This window comes from Heteronotia binoei, chromosome 6, assembly GCF_032191835.1.
Source record: "Heteronotia binoei isolate CCM8104 ecotype False Entrance Well chromosome 6, APGP_CSIRO_Hbin_v1, whole genome shotgun sequence".
Classification (NCBI taxonomy): domain Eukaryota; kingdom Metazoa; phylum Chordata; class Lepidosauria; order Squamata; family Gekkonidae; genus Heteronotia; species Heteronotia binoei.
The window spans coordinates 138880293-138894773 of NC_083228.1; the positions used below are offsets into that span (position 1 = coordinate 138880293).

A 14481-nucleotide genomic window follows, 5' to 3' on the forward strand; every position below is an offset into this window, starting at 1 on the left:
TTCCTTCCTCCCTCTCTTCCTCCCTTTCTCCCTCCCTCCCTCCCTTCCTCCCTTCCTTCCTTCCTCCCTCACTCCCTCCCTCTCTTCCTTCCTTCCTCCCTCCCTCCCTCCCTTCCTCCCTTCCTCCCTCCCTTCCTTCCTTCCTCCCTTCCTTCCTTCCTTCTTCCCTCCCTCCCTCCCTCCCTCCCTCCCTTCCTTCCTCCCTCCCTTCCTTCCTCCCTCCCTCCCTTCCTCCCTTCCTTCCTTCCTCCCTCCCTCCCTCCCTTCCTTCCTCCCTTCCTCCCTCCCTCACTCCCTCCCTCTCTTCCTTCCTTCCTTCTTCCCTCCCTCCCTCCCTTCCTCCCTCCCTCCCTCCCTTCCTTCCTTCCTCCCTCCCTTCCTCCCTTCCTTCCTTCCTCCCTTCCTTCCTTCCTCCCTCACTCCCTCCCTCTCTTCCTTCCTTCCTTCTTCCCTCCCTCCCTCCCTCCCTCCCTCCCTTCCTCCCTCCCTCCCTTCCTTCCTTCCTTCCTTCCTTCCTTCCTCCCTCCCTCCCTCCCTCCCTCCTTGCAGCTCTCAAACATCTGACATTCATGTCTTGTGGCTCTCAAACATCTGACGTTTATGCTATGTGGCTCTTACGTTAAGCAAGTTTGGCCACCCCTGCTGTAGAGCTTGGACACAAATGGAGTTGGGAACATCAAATAAAGGGTTCGGAATTAAATTCCTGGCTGCAGCATCACTTACATTAAAAGAGAAGTCATGACAGATGCTCTAGGCCAGGGGTGTCGAACTCATTTGTTATGAGGGCCGGATCTGACATAAATGACTTTTTGGCTTGGGCCAAGCAATGTCAGGCTGGGCCATGCGTGTACCTATTTAAGATTAGATGGCAGAGATATAAATTTTATTTTAAAAACACAGAAAAACACAAATATGTTTTTTTTTACAAACTTAAAACATGCTTATAATGTTAGCACTCGTTGGTCTTAAAGACGCTTTCTTTTTACTTCTCTCTTGGGATCCAGGGAACTGGGCAAAGGAAGCTCTGCCTCTTTCCTTCCTTCCCCAGGGGTCCAGGAGGGGGAGGAGCCTCAGCCAATAGAAGGAAGAGAGGCTTGGCTCAGTAGCTCGGCTGCGCAATTGAGAAAGCCTGGCAAAGCAAGCTCTGCCTCCCCCCTTCCTCCCCAAGAGAGAAGCCTCAGCCAGTGGAGAAAATAGAGGTATTGCTCTATAGCTCCTGTGCGATTGAGCAAGCCTGGCAAAGCAAGCTGTGATGCAGAAGGAAGCAAGAGAGAGGGAGGAGACAGATGACAGCCAGTTGCTCGGGGGCCTGATGGGAGCCCTCCGGGGGCCTGATCAGGCCCCAAACTGCATGTTTGACACCCCTGCTCTAGGCTGATCCTGCATTAGGCAGGGGGGAGGTTGGATTCGATGTCCTGTATGGCCCCTTTCAATGAGGAGATTTTATGAATTGTCCTGTGTGAACAGCTATTTGCCACCTGTTACCCCCCAGTCTCTTGTCTCCGTGACGGCAGGCATTCTTTTTTCCAATGGCCACCCCTGGAAGCAGCAGAGGCGGTTCAGCCTCATGACCCTGAGGAACCTGGGGCTCGGGAAGTCGATCCTGGAAGACAGCATTCGGCAAGAGGCCAGCGGCCTGATTGAAGCCTTTGCCCGAGAGAACGGTAAAAACCAGGCCTTGTTATTGTGCTCTTCCTTTCTTACTCCCCGCCCCCCCCCCAATTAGGCTTGCCAATCCCCAGGTCCCAGCGGGGGTTCTTCCGCTTTCCCAGGCTGCTTCCCGCCCCCAGTCAGCTGGCCGGCGCGGGGGGGGGAAGCCCCGCCCCCAGAGGACCATGTGCGTTTCTACCTCCGGAGGCTTCAGTCTCTGATTGAAAGGCTTCCTCTTGGGATGGGGTGTCTGTGTTACTTTGAAGAAGTTGGCAGCAACTCGTGAGTAGAGAGGCCAATCCCCCTTCAGAGTCGCCAGAAACAGGGGGGGGGGGGATATCTGCTGAGCATTATTCTCTATGTGGAGATTGATTCTCATAGGGTATAATGGGGAATTGATCTGGAGGTTTCGGGGGCTCTGGAGGAGCTGTTTTTTGAGGTAGAGGCACTAAATTTTCAGTATAGTATCTAGTGACTCTCCCCAAAGTATCCCCCAAGTTTCAAAACGATTGGACCAGGGGGTCCCATTCTATGAGCCCCAAAAGAAGGTGCCCCTATCCTTCATTATTTCCTATGGAAGGAAGACATTTTAAAAGGTGTGCGGTCCATTTAAATGTGATGGCCAGAATTCCCTTGGAGTTCAATTATGCTTGTCACACCCTTGTTCCTGGCTCCGCCCCAATGTCTCCTGGCTCCACCCCCAAAGTCCCCAGATATTTCTTGAATTGGACTTGGCAACCCTACCCCCAATACTTGCTTTTGGGCTCCATTGTTCAAACCCCCTGAATTTGGCTGAACTCAAAGATTTGACAAACTTTCTAAGATTTACCCCCACCAAAAATGGGGAAATAACCAAAACATATCAAGCAGACAGATGGAAATCTTCATCATGCCACTGTGGCCACCTAGGAAGAGTAATTGAAAAAGTCTGATGGGAGCTGAGTTAATGTGAGTTAGCTCTACGCCTCCCAATCCTCAGGTCCCAGTGGGGGATCCCCCGGTTTTACAGGCTTCCCCCCACCCCCTGCCAGCTGGCTGGCGGGGGGAAGGCCTGCCCCCAGAGCTACCATGTACCTCCAGAGCTCCAGCAGGTTTAGAAACCGGCAAACAGGTCCCATTTTAAAATGTGCGTCCGTGTTTCTGTCGTTTGTGTGCCGTTAAAGTTGAGCAGGAAACAGGAAGCACTTCATGGGGAAGGGTCAGCAGCAGCTTCCATTTGTTTTGCTTTCGTTTTCAGAGCAAGTAACCAGACCCAGTAAGTGTGTGTGTGTGTGTGAGGGGGGGGGCAGGGGATTCCCCGGTTTGGAGGCCCTCCCCCCGCTTTAGAAAGCCGGGGGGGGGGAGGGAATGTCTACTGGGTACTCTATTATTCCCTATGGAGAACGATTCCCTTCGGGGATAATGGGAAATTGATTCATGGGTGTCTGGGGCGGGGGGAGTGTTCTTTGAGCTAGAGGCACCAAATTTGCAGCATAGCATCTGATGCCTTTCCTCAAAACACCCTCCAAGTTTCAAAAGGATTGGACCAGGGGGGGCCAATTTTATGAGCCCCCAAAGAAGGTGCCCCTATCCTTCATTATTTCTAATGGAGGGAAGGCACTGAAAAGGTGTGCAGTCCCTTTCAATGGAGAGCCAGTTTGGTGTAGTGGTTAAGTGCGCGGACTCTTATCTGGGAGAACCGGGTTTGAACCTGGTTCTCCCAGACAGTATGTGCCAGATTCTCACCTCCTCTCCGGAGGCCCCAAGGACACTGCCTCCGGGAAATGTAACCACCAACTGAAGAGATAAGGGGGGGGGGGGGGGGAGTGTTGGGAAAAGTCTCACATGCAAAAGCAACCTTTTGTTTTGGGAATTAAGGGGTAGAGATGATTGCTTTGATGTAGAAGGTTAAATGCCAATGGTTCGAGCTGATCTCCATCCGTTCCAATACCTGCCATGCTGGAGTCACTCTGAAGTATCCTATAAACGCAACTTTGTTTCAAAATACCAAGTCGGCTTACTTGTGACCTTCAATGAACCCACGCCCGACACAGTCTCCATAGGGAATAATGGCACAGTCTCCATAGGGAATAATGGGAGTGCCCAGCAGACAGTTCCTTTCCCCACCCTCCACTTTCTGATGACCCTGAAGCGGGGGGAGGGCCTCCAAACTGGGGGATCCCTGCCCCCACCTGGAGTTTGGCAACCCTAACAACCCAACTCTACAACTCGGCCAGACTTACTGGTGGTGGCTCCATTCCACACAAATTTGACCCAGCCCTGCCAACTTGGGATGCTGTGGATCTCCCCCGTCTTTCCAGCCCTGACATCCTTTCCCATTAGACTTCTGAGGGACCAAACCCTGAACCTTCTGCACACAAGACGTACACCAAACTGTGTGGGTTTTTTCCAATTCACAGGCAAGCCAATAGACCCCAGCATCCTCCTCCACGCTTCCATTAACAACGTGATGGCCAGCGTGCTTTTCGGGCACACCTTCACTGATGAGGAGGAAAACTTCCAGGACCTGATTGATGGCTCAATCAAAAGCCATGCACGAATTCAACGAGAAGGTGTGGGCGAGAGTGAGTATCACCAATACGGAGTAATGTCTCCTTCCCCGTGGCCCTTTTCTTCTGCAGCTTGGAGGAGGGAATGGCAAGGGGTACTTGGTGCAACTTCGGGGAGGGACGGTGGCTCAGTGGTAGAGCATCTGCTTGGGAAGCAGAAGGTCCCAGGTTCAATCCCTGGCATCTCCAAAAAAGGGTCCAGGCAAGTAGGTGTGAAAAACCTCCGCTTGAGACCCTGGAGAGCTGCTGCCAGTCTGAGAAGACAATACTGACTTTGATGGACCAAAGGTCTGATTCAGTAACTCTTTTTTTAAAAAAAATTAATTAAATTTTATTATATACCGAACAAAGTTACCATTCAAAAGGAGTATATATAGAATCATAGAGTTGGAAGGGACCTCCAGGGCAGGGGTAGCCAACGGTAGCTCTCTAGATGTTTTTCCCCCCCTACAACTCCCATCAGCCCCAGCCATTGGCCATGCTGGCAGGGGCTGATGGGAGTTGTAGGCAAAAAAAACATCTGGAGAGCTACCGTTGGCCACCCCTGCTCTAGGGTCATCTAGTCCAATTCCTGCACAATGCAAGAAACTCACAAACACCTCCCCGCTAAATTCACAGGATCTTCATAGCTGTCAGATGGCCATCCAGCCTCTGTTTAATAACCTCCAAGGAAGGAGAGCCCACCACCTCCCGAGGAAGCCTGTTCCACTGAGGAATCGCTCTAACGGTCAGGAAGCTCTTCCTAATATTGAGCCGGAAACTCTTTTGATTTAATTTCAACCCACTGGTTCTGTTCCTACCTTCTGGGGCCACAGAAAACAAATCCACACCATCCTCTCTAGGACAGCCCTTCAAGGACTTGAAGATGGTGATCATATCACCTCTCAGCCACCTCCTCTCCAGGCTAAACATCCCCAGCTCCTTCAACCTTTCCTCATAGGACTTGGTCTCCAGACCCCTCACCATCTTCATCTTCCTCCTCAGGACCCATTTCAGCTCGTCTATATCCTTCTTAAAATGTGGTGCCCAAAACTGAACACAAGACTCCAGGTGAGGTCTTACCAGAGCAGAGTAAAGCGATGCCATCACGTCACGTGATACTTCTGTTGATACAGCCCAAAATTGCATTTGCCTTTTTAGCCATCGCATCACACTGTTCACTCATGTTCAGCGTATGATCCACTAAGACCCCTAGATCCTTTTTGCACAGACTACTGCTAAGACAAGTCTCCCCCATCCAATAACCATGCATTGGATTTTTCCTACCTAAATGCAGAACTTTGTATTTTTCCCTGTTAAAATTCATTTTATTGGTTTTAGCCCAGTTTTCCAGCCTGTCAAGGTCATCCTGTATCCTGTTTCTGTCTTCTGTGTTTGCAACCCCTCCCAATTTAGTATCATCTGCAAATTTAATAAGAATTCCCTCTATTCCTTCATCCAAATTGTTGATAAAGATGTTGAACAAAACAGGTCCCAGGACAGATCCTTGAGGCACTCCACTTGTCACTCCTCTCCAAGGGGATGAGGAACCATTCACAAGCACTCTTTGGGTGCGATCTGTCAACCAGTTACAGATCCAGCTAATGGTAACCGGATCCAAACCACATTTTACCAACTTGTCAATAAGGATAGTATGTGGAACCTTATCAAAACCCTTACTGAAATCAAGATAAACAATGTCTGCAGCATTCCCCTGATCCAGCAAAGTAGTCACTTTCTCAAAAAAAAGAGATCAGGTTAGGCTGACATGACTTCTTCTTGAGAAAACCATGCTGGCTCTTAGTAATCGCATCCATTCTTTCTAAATGTTCCAGGGCCAACTGTTTGATAATTTGTTCTAAAACTTTTCCAGGTATAGATGTCAAGCTGATGGGTCAGTAGTTACCCAGATCCTCTTTTTCCCCCTTCTTGAAGATGGGGACAACATTCGTCCGCCTCCAGTCTTCCGGCACCTCTCCTGTTCTCCAAGAATTTTCAGAAATAATAGCCAGAGTCTCAGAAATTACATCCGCAAGCTCTTTTAGAACCCTTGGATGCAATTCATCTGGCCCTGAGGACTTAGTTTCATTTAAAGAAACTAGGTATTTATGTACCACCACTACGCTGATCCTAGGTTGGAACTTCAGACCCTCCTTATACGTTCTGTTTTTGCCATGTTGAGCACCGTTTCCCTCAGAAGAGAAGACTGAGGAAAAGTAGGAATTGAGCAGTTTCGCCCTCTCTTCATTACCTGTTACAATTTCACTTTCTTGCCCTCGCAATGGGCCTACCATGTCCTTGCTCTTTTTCTTACTCTGAACATAAGAAAAGAACCCTTTTTTGTTGTTTACAGCATCTTTGGCCAGCCTAAGCTCATACTAAGCTTTAGCTTTCCTAACTTTTTCTCTACAAGCACTTGTGATTTGTTTATATTCATCCTTGGTTATAAGGCCCTCTTTCCAATTTCTAAAGGAGTCTTTTTTTATTTCTCAAGTCTTTAGAGAGCTGTTTAGGGAGCCTCTTCGGCTTCTTTAGGATTTTTCCATTTTTTCTTCTCATAGAAATTGTCTGTGATTGTGCTTTCAGTACTTCGCTTTTCAGAAACTCCCACCCCTCCTGAACCCCCTTCCTCCTAAGTATTTCTGACCATGGGATTTTACCCAGCATAGTTCTCAGTTTATCAAAGTTTGCCTTTCTGAAGTCCAGCCTATAAGTCTGACTACGTATAGCTTTTCCCTTCCCTAAGACTGCAAATTCCAAAATCACATGGTCACTACTGCCCAGGGTGCCCACTATTTCCACTTCTTCAATCAATTCTTCCTTGTTGGCGAGAATCAAATCCAAGATAGCAGATCCCCTTGTTTCCTTCTTCACTTTCTGGAAAAGTTGTCAGCAAGACAAGTCAGGAATCTATCTGACTTTTCATTTTTAGCAGAGTTGGACATCCAACAGATGCCCGGGTAATTGAAATCTCCCATGATCACTGTATCCCTTCTCTTGGAGAACTTTGCAATCTGCTGTAGAAGTATCTCATCCAAGTCCTCTGCCAGACCCCCACAATAATATCACTGTTATTTCTTACTCCTTTTATTTTTACCCAGAGACTCTCAACTGAGCTGCCATGCTCAGATTCACATATTTCCTCACAAGTATATACCTCCTTCACATATACTGCTACGCCTCCACCCTTTCTCATTTGCCTGTCCCTTTTAAATAAGCTGTACCCCTGAATCCTAATATTCCAGTTGTGAGTGTCATCCCACCAAGTTTCAGTAAGGCCTATTAAGTCATAGTCTCCTTCCTGTATTAGGACTTCCAATTCCTCCTGTGTTTCCCATACTCTGTGCATTAGTGTAGAGACATCAGAATCCACGTTTTATGCATCCCGAGGGTTTCATTTCCATACAAGCCTGCAAGTTAATATTACCTAGCGTATGCACCACTCTCTGCAAATCTTTAATGTTCTCATCCCCAGTTTCTGGCATCATACGAGCCTTTGAATTATTGTCTCGCTCCCCCATACAATTTAGTTTAAAGCCCTCCCTATTAGTTTAACAAGGCTGTTACCAAACACCCTTTTTCCTACCGCCGTAAGGTGCAAACCATCTCCCGACAGAAGACCACCACCTTGAAAGCCATATATGAACATATGAAGCTGCCTTATACTGAATCAGACCTTTGGTCCATCAAAGTCAGTATTGTCTTCTCAGACTGGCAGCGGCTCTCCAGGGTCTCAAGCTGAGGATTTTCACACCTATTTGCCTGGACCCTTTTTTGGAGATGCCAGGGATTGAACGTGGGACCTTCTGCTTCCCAAGCAGATGCTCTACCACTGAGCCACCGTCCCTCCCCATATACACCAGACATTATAATAGTGCAGCATACATTAAAAGAAGTGTACAAAGTAACGATGTAGACTGGTCTGAATTGGAGCACTTTCCCTGTGAGGTAAGGCTGAAGAGTCTGGGACTTTTCCAACTAGAAAAGAGACGATCCAGAGGGGACATGATGACAGAAGTTTATAAAATGATGCAAGAGCAGGAGACAGTTGAGAAAGAGAAATTTGTCTCCCTCTCCAAAAAGACTAGAACTCAAGAGCATCCCATGAAGTTGATGGGCAGTAAAGTCAAAACAGACAAACAGAAATACCACTTTACACAAAGAGTAAGAAGATAAGAGAAGCCATGTTGGATCAGGCCAATAACCCATCCAGTCCAACACTCTGTGTCACAGAAGAACATAAGAGAAGCCATGTTGGATCAGGCCAATGGCCCATCCAGTCCAACACTCCATGTCACATAAGAACATAAGAGAATCCATGTTGGATCAGGCCAATGGCCCATCCAGTCCAACACTCTGTGTCACATAAGAACATAAGAGAAGCCCTGTTGGATCAGGCCAATGGCCCATCCAGTCCAACACTCTGTGTCACATAAGAACATAAGAGAAGCCATGTTGGATCAGGCCAATGGTCCATCCAGTCCAACCCTCTGTGTCACATAAGAGCATAAGAGAAGCCATGTTGGATCAGACCAATGGCCCATCCAGTCCAACACTGTGTGTCACATAAGAACATAAGAGAAGCCATGTTGCATCAGGCCAATGGTCCATCCAGTCCAACCCTCTGTGTCACATAAGAGCATAAGAGAAGCCATGTTGGATCAGGCCAATGGCCCATCCAGTCCAACCCTCTGTGTCACATAAGAGCATAAGAGAAGCCATGTTGGATCAGGCCAATGGCCCATCCATTCCAACCCTCTGTGTCACATAAGAGCATAAGAGAAGCCATGTTGGATCAGGCCAATGGCCCATCCAGTCCAACCCTCTGTGTCACATAAGAGCATAAGAGAAGCCATGTTGGATCAGGCCAATGGCCCATCCAGTCCAACACTCTGTGTCACATAAGAGCATAAGAGAAGCCGTTGGATCAGGCCAGTGACCCCTCCAGGACACAGGACTCTGTGTCACATAAGAACATAAGAGAACCCTCCCCCCTCCGATCCCAGCGCTTGCTTTAAACATCACAGCTGAAACCAGGCACACAGGAAAGGAGGAAGCACACTGCCCCCTCCGCAGCCGGCGCTTGCAAAGCGCTGGGGCCACGTGGAGCGATCCCAGCGCTTGCCTGAAGAAGATGGCGCCAGGCAGGCAGGCGCAGGGGAAGCGCCAGATCGGAGGCAGAGCCAGCGGATCGCCCCCCAGGAGGAAGGTGTGTCCTATCCTCCGGAGCGCCTTATGGTGTGAAAAATACGGTATTCATGGAGAAGTCTATCAATGGGTACTAGCCATGGTGGCTGAGGGGAACCACCACATTCAGAGCCACTGATCCTCTGAAGCCTTTTTCTGGGAGGCAACATCAGGAGAAGGTCTCAGCCTCTTTGTCCCGTTGTTGTCCCTCCAGAGGAACTTGTTGGCTACTGTCTGAGGCAGGATGCTGGACTAGATGGTCTGACCCAGCATGGCTCTTCTTATGAAGGCCTCAGCCTCAATGCCCCATTGCTGGTCATCCAGAAAAACTGGTTGGCCACAGTGTGGTACAAGATGCTGCACGAGATGGACCACTGGTCTCAGCCAGCAAGGCTCTTCTGATGTCCTTATTAAGACCTTGGCCTCTATGCCCCATTGCTGACCATCTAGAGGAACTGGTTGGCCACTGTGAGAGACAGGATGCTGGACTAGATGGACCCTCACTGGTCTGATGCAGCAGGGCTCTTCTGATGTCCTTATTAAGATCTTGGCCTCTATGCTCTGTTGTTGGCCCTCCAGAGGAACTGGTTGGCCCCTGTGTGAGACAGGATGCTAGACTAGGTGGACCCTCACTGGTCTGATGCAGCAGGGCTCTTCTGATGTCCTTATTAAGATCTTGGCCTCTATGCTCTGTTGTTGGCCCTCCAGAGGAACTGGTTGGCCATTGTGTGAGACAGGATGCTGGACTAGGTGGACCCTCAGTGGTCTGATGCAGCAGGGCTCTTCTGATGTTCTTATGAAGGCCTTGGCCTTTGTGCCCTGTTATTGGCCCTCCGAAGGAACTGGTTGGCCACTGTGTGAGACAGGAGGCTGGACTAGATGGACGACTGGTCTGACCCAGCAGGGCTCTTCTGATGTTCTTATGAAGGCCTCGGCCTCTCTGCCCTGTTGTTGGCCCTCCAGAGGAACTGGTTGGCCACTGTGTGAGACTGGATGCTGGACTAGATGGATGACTGGTCTGATCCAGCAGGGCACTTCTGATGTTCTTATGAAGGCCTCGGCCTCTCTGCCCTGTTGTTGGCCCTCCAGGGGAATTGGTTGGCCCCTGTGTGAGACAGGATGCTGGACTAGATGGACCCTCACTGGTCTGATCCAGCAGGGCTCTTCTGATGTCCTTATTAAGACCTTGGGCTCTATGCCCCATTGCTGACCATCTAGAGGAACTGGTTGGCCACTGTGAGAGACAGGATGCTGGACTAGATGGACCCTCACTGGTCTGATGCAGCAGGGTTCTTCTGATGTCCTTATTCAGATCTTGGCCTCTATGCTCTGTTGTTGGCCCTCCGAAGGAACTGGTTGGCCACTGTGAGAGACAGGATGCTGGACTAGGTGGACCCTCACTGGTCTGATCCAGCAGGGCTCTTCTGATGTCCTTATTAAGACCTTGGCCTCTATGCCCCATTGCTGACCATCTAGAGGAACTGGTTGGCCACTGTGAGAGACAGGATGCTGGACTAGATGGACCCTCACTGGTCTGATCCAGCAGGGCTCTTCTGATGTCCTTATTAAGACCTTGGCCTCTATGCCCCATTGCTGACCATCTAGAGGAACTGGTTGGCCACTGTGAGAGACAGGATGCTGGACTAGATGGACCCTCACTGGTCTGATGCAGCAGGGTTCTTCTGATGTCCTTATTAAGGCCTTGGCCTCTATGCCCCATTGCTGACCATCTAGAGGAACTGATTGGCCACTGTGAGAGACAGGATGCTGGACGAGATGGACTATTGGTCTGATCCAGCAAGGCTGTTTTTATGTCTTTCTTCCAAACAGCTCTATGAGGCCTTCCCAGCGGTGATGAAGACCCTGCATCCTCTCCTGGAGAAAATGCTACGAGCGTTCAGTCACTGGAAGAAACTGGAAAGACTAATTGCGAATGAGATCCGGGAACACCAAAAGAGCTGGATGTCTGGAGAGTCACGAGACTTCATCAACTTATACCTTGCTCAAGTGGAAAAAGTAAGTACAAAAAAAAGAAGGGGCAGAGGAGGAAGAGGTTTTGCTCTTCATAAACAAACCACAGTTACTTGGGGCCCATGACACATCAGTTGCTGTATGTTCTTTGCCTGCATGTGGGTGACAGTTTAGTTGGTGGCATATCAAGAAAGCTTTCTGCAGCACTGTGTCTCAAAAACAAACAAAACTAAGTCCCTCAAGGACTTGGTGTCCACCCCTATTAGTAACCACCAGGTCTTTTTTTTGTAGCAGGAACTCCAGAAAGCCTATTGTATTGTGAGAAAGGGAGAAAAGGACTTCTTTCTCTACTTTCTCCATCCCATGCATTATCTTGTAAACCTCTATCATGTCACCCCGCAGTCGACGTTTCTCCAAGCTAAAGAGTCCCAAGCGTTTCAACCTTCCTTCATAGGGAAAGTGTTCCAGCCCTTTAATCATTCTAGTTGACCTTTTCTGCACTTTTTCCAATGCTATAATATCCTTTTTGAGGTGCGGCGACCAGAACTGCACACAGTACTCCAAATGCGACCGCACCATCGATTTATACAGGGGCATTATGATACTGGCTGATTTGTTTTCAATTCCCTTCCTAATAATTCCCAACATGCCGTTGGCCTTTTTTTATTGCAAACGCCCCACGTGTCCTGGCCCCACTGATGGACCTCCTTATGGTGCCTGGTCTTTTTTGGCCACTGAGTGACAGAGTGTTGGACTGGATGAGCCATTGGCCTGATCCAACATGGCTTCTCTTATGTTCTAAGGAATTCTGGGTTGAACCCCATGGGTGCCCAAGGCAGTTGTACACAAGTAACCAGACCGTTGTATAAATAAGAAAGAAAAAGATTGATAAAGTCTATTTCAATTTCTATATGAACATTTATTATATAGCCCATGAATTTAAATCAAGCAGCAAGGAAACAAGAAAAAGTAGCTTAACTATCTAACTCATGGACACTCAATGAAATTGCTGAGCAGTTGGGTTAGAACAGATAAAAGGAAGTCCTTCTTCACCCAGAGGGTGATTAACACGTGGAATTCACTGCCACAGGAGGTGGCGGTGGCTACAAGCATAGACAGCTTCAAGAGGGGCTCAGATCAACATATGGAGCAGAGGTCCATCAGTGGCTATTAGCACAGCATATCGTGCCCCTGTCCTTCATTATTTCCTATGGAAGGAAGGCATTTAAGAGGTGTGCAGTCCCTTTAAATGCGATGGCCAGAACTCCCTTTGGAGTTCAATTATCCTTGTCACATCCTTACTCCTGGCTCCACCCAATGTCTCCTGGCTCCACCTCCAATGTCTCCTGGCTCCACCCCCCAATGTTTCCTGGCTCCACCTCCAATGTCTCCTGGCTCCACCCCCAATGTCTCCTGGCTCCACCTCCAATGTCTCCTGGCCCCACCCCCAAAGTCCCCAGATATTTCTTGAATTGGACTTGGCAACCCTAGGTAGGCACATTGGGGGTGGGGAGAAATGCTCTGGTTTGGGGGCAAAATTCAATGGTAGAATTCGCTTCAAATCATAGAGTTTTGCCCCAAATCCCAGAGTGGTCCCCCCCCCCATGATGTATCTACATCACTTCCAGTTTTCATAGGCACATCTGGCCAGTAACAGGGTGTGATTTGGGCGGAGGAGAGAAGCGCCCAAAACCGAGAGACCCCAGCCCACGGTGGGGGAATCTAGCAATCCTAACCAGGACCTGTTGCTGTTCGCATTAACCCTTGAGGGGGCAGCTGGGGGTGGTTTGCCTCACTGTCTGTCTCTTTCTTTCTGGTCTCCAGTGTAAAGATGACCCCACCTCTCCATTTACTGAAATGAACATGCTGCAAGTGCTCATGGAACTCTTCATAGCCGGCTCAGACACATCCAACGTCACCTTATGCTGGGCACTTCTCTACATGGTGGAATACCCGGAGATACAAGGTTTGGATGGATGCCTGGCAGCCGGTTTCTCCCTGCTTGGCTCTGGGCAGGCCGCAGATTCAGCAGGAGCTCCCAGGAACACAGCTCCTGAACCTTTCTGAGCATTCCCCCTCCTCCTCCCCACCTCCCTTGTCCACTGAATGGAAGAAGAAGACTGTAGATTTATACCCCGCCCTTCTCCCTGAATAGGAGACTCTGAGCAGCTCTCAATCTCCTATATCTTCTCCCCCCACAAAAGACACCCTGTGAGGTGGGGGCAGATTTATACCCCTCCCTTCTCTCTGAATCAGAGACTCAGAGCGGCTCACAATCTCCTATATCTTCTCCCCCCACAACAGACACCCTGTGAGGTGGGGGCAGATTTATACCCCGCCCTTCTCTCTGAATCAGAGACTCAGAGCAGCTCACAATCTCCTCTATCTTCTCCCCCCACAACAGACACCCTGTGAGGTGGGGGCAGATTTATACCCCGCCCTTCTCTCTGAATCAGAGACTCAGAGCAGCTCTCAATCTCCTATATCTTCTCCCCCCACAAAAGACACCCTGTGAGGTGGGGGCAGATTTATACCCCTCCCTTCTCTCTGAATCAGAGACTCAGAGCGGCTCACAATCTCCTCTATCTTCTCCCCCCACAACAGACACCCTGTGAGGTGGGTGGGGCTGAGAGAGCTCTCACAGCAGCTGCCCTTTCAAGGACAACCTCTGCCAGAGCTATGGCTGACCCAAGGCCATTCCAGCAGCTGCAAGTGGAGGAGTGCGGGAATCAAACCCGGTTCTCCCAGAGAAGAGTCCGCACACTTCACCACTACAGCAAACTGGCTCTCAGTAGGTGCAACTACATAACAATCCCTGGATTAGGTGAATGGGCAGCCAGGAGTTTTGCCACGCCCCCAGCAGCCCTCATTAACCCCTTAAGAAGCCCGCACCACCCTTTCTCCACTTCTTAGATGATTTTGGGCAATGGGTGGCTTGCTTAGTCCATCGATAACTGTTGCAGCCAAGGAGAGCCCCAGGTGAGCGAGGCCTGCTTGAGCTGGCTCTAGCCAGCCCAAGCAGGCGTCACTCAGCTGGGGCTCCCCTTTTAAGCATCGGGTTGCTTTTGCCTGGTGGGGGGTGGCATATGCTAATGAGTTATGCTAATGAGTTCCACCATCTATTTTTCTACAAAATGACCCCTGG

At 49.5% G+C, this 14481-nt stretch overlaps 1 pseudogene; it reads left to right on the top strand.

Moving 5' to 3' along the window:
- The window catches only part of LOC132574467 (cytochrome P450 2J2-like), a 42113-nt pseudogene that overhangs the window by 19579 nt on the left and 8053 nt on the right, over nt 1-14481 (top strand).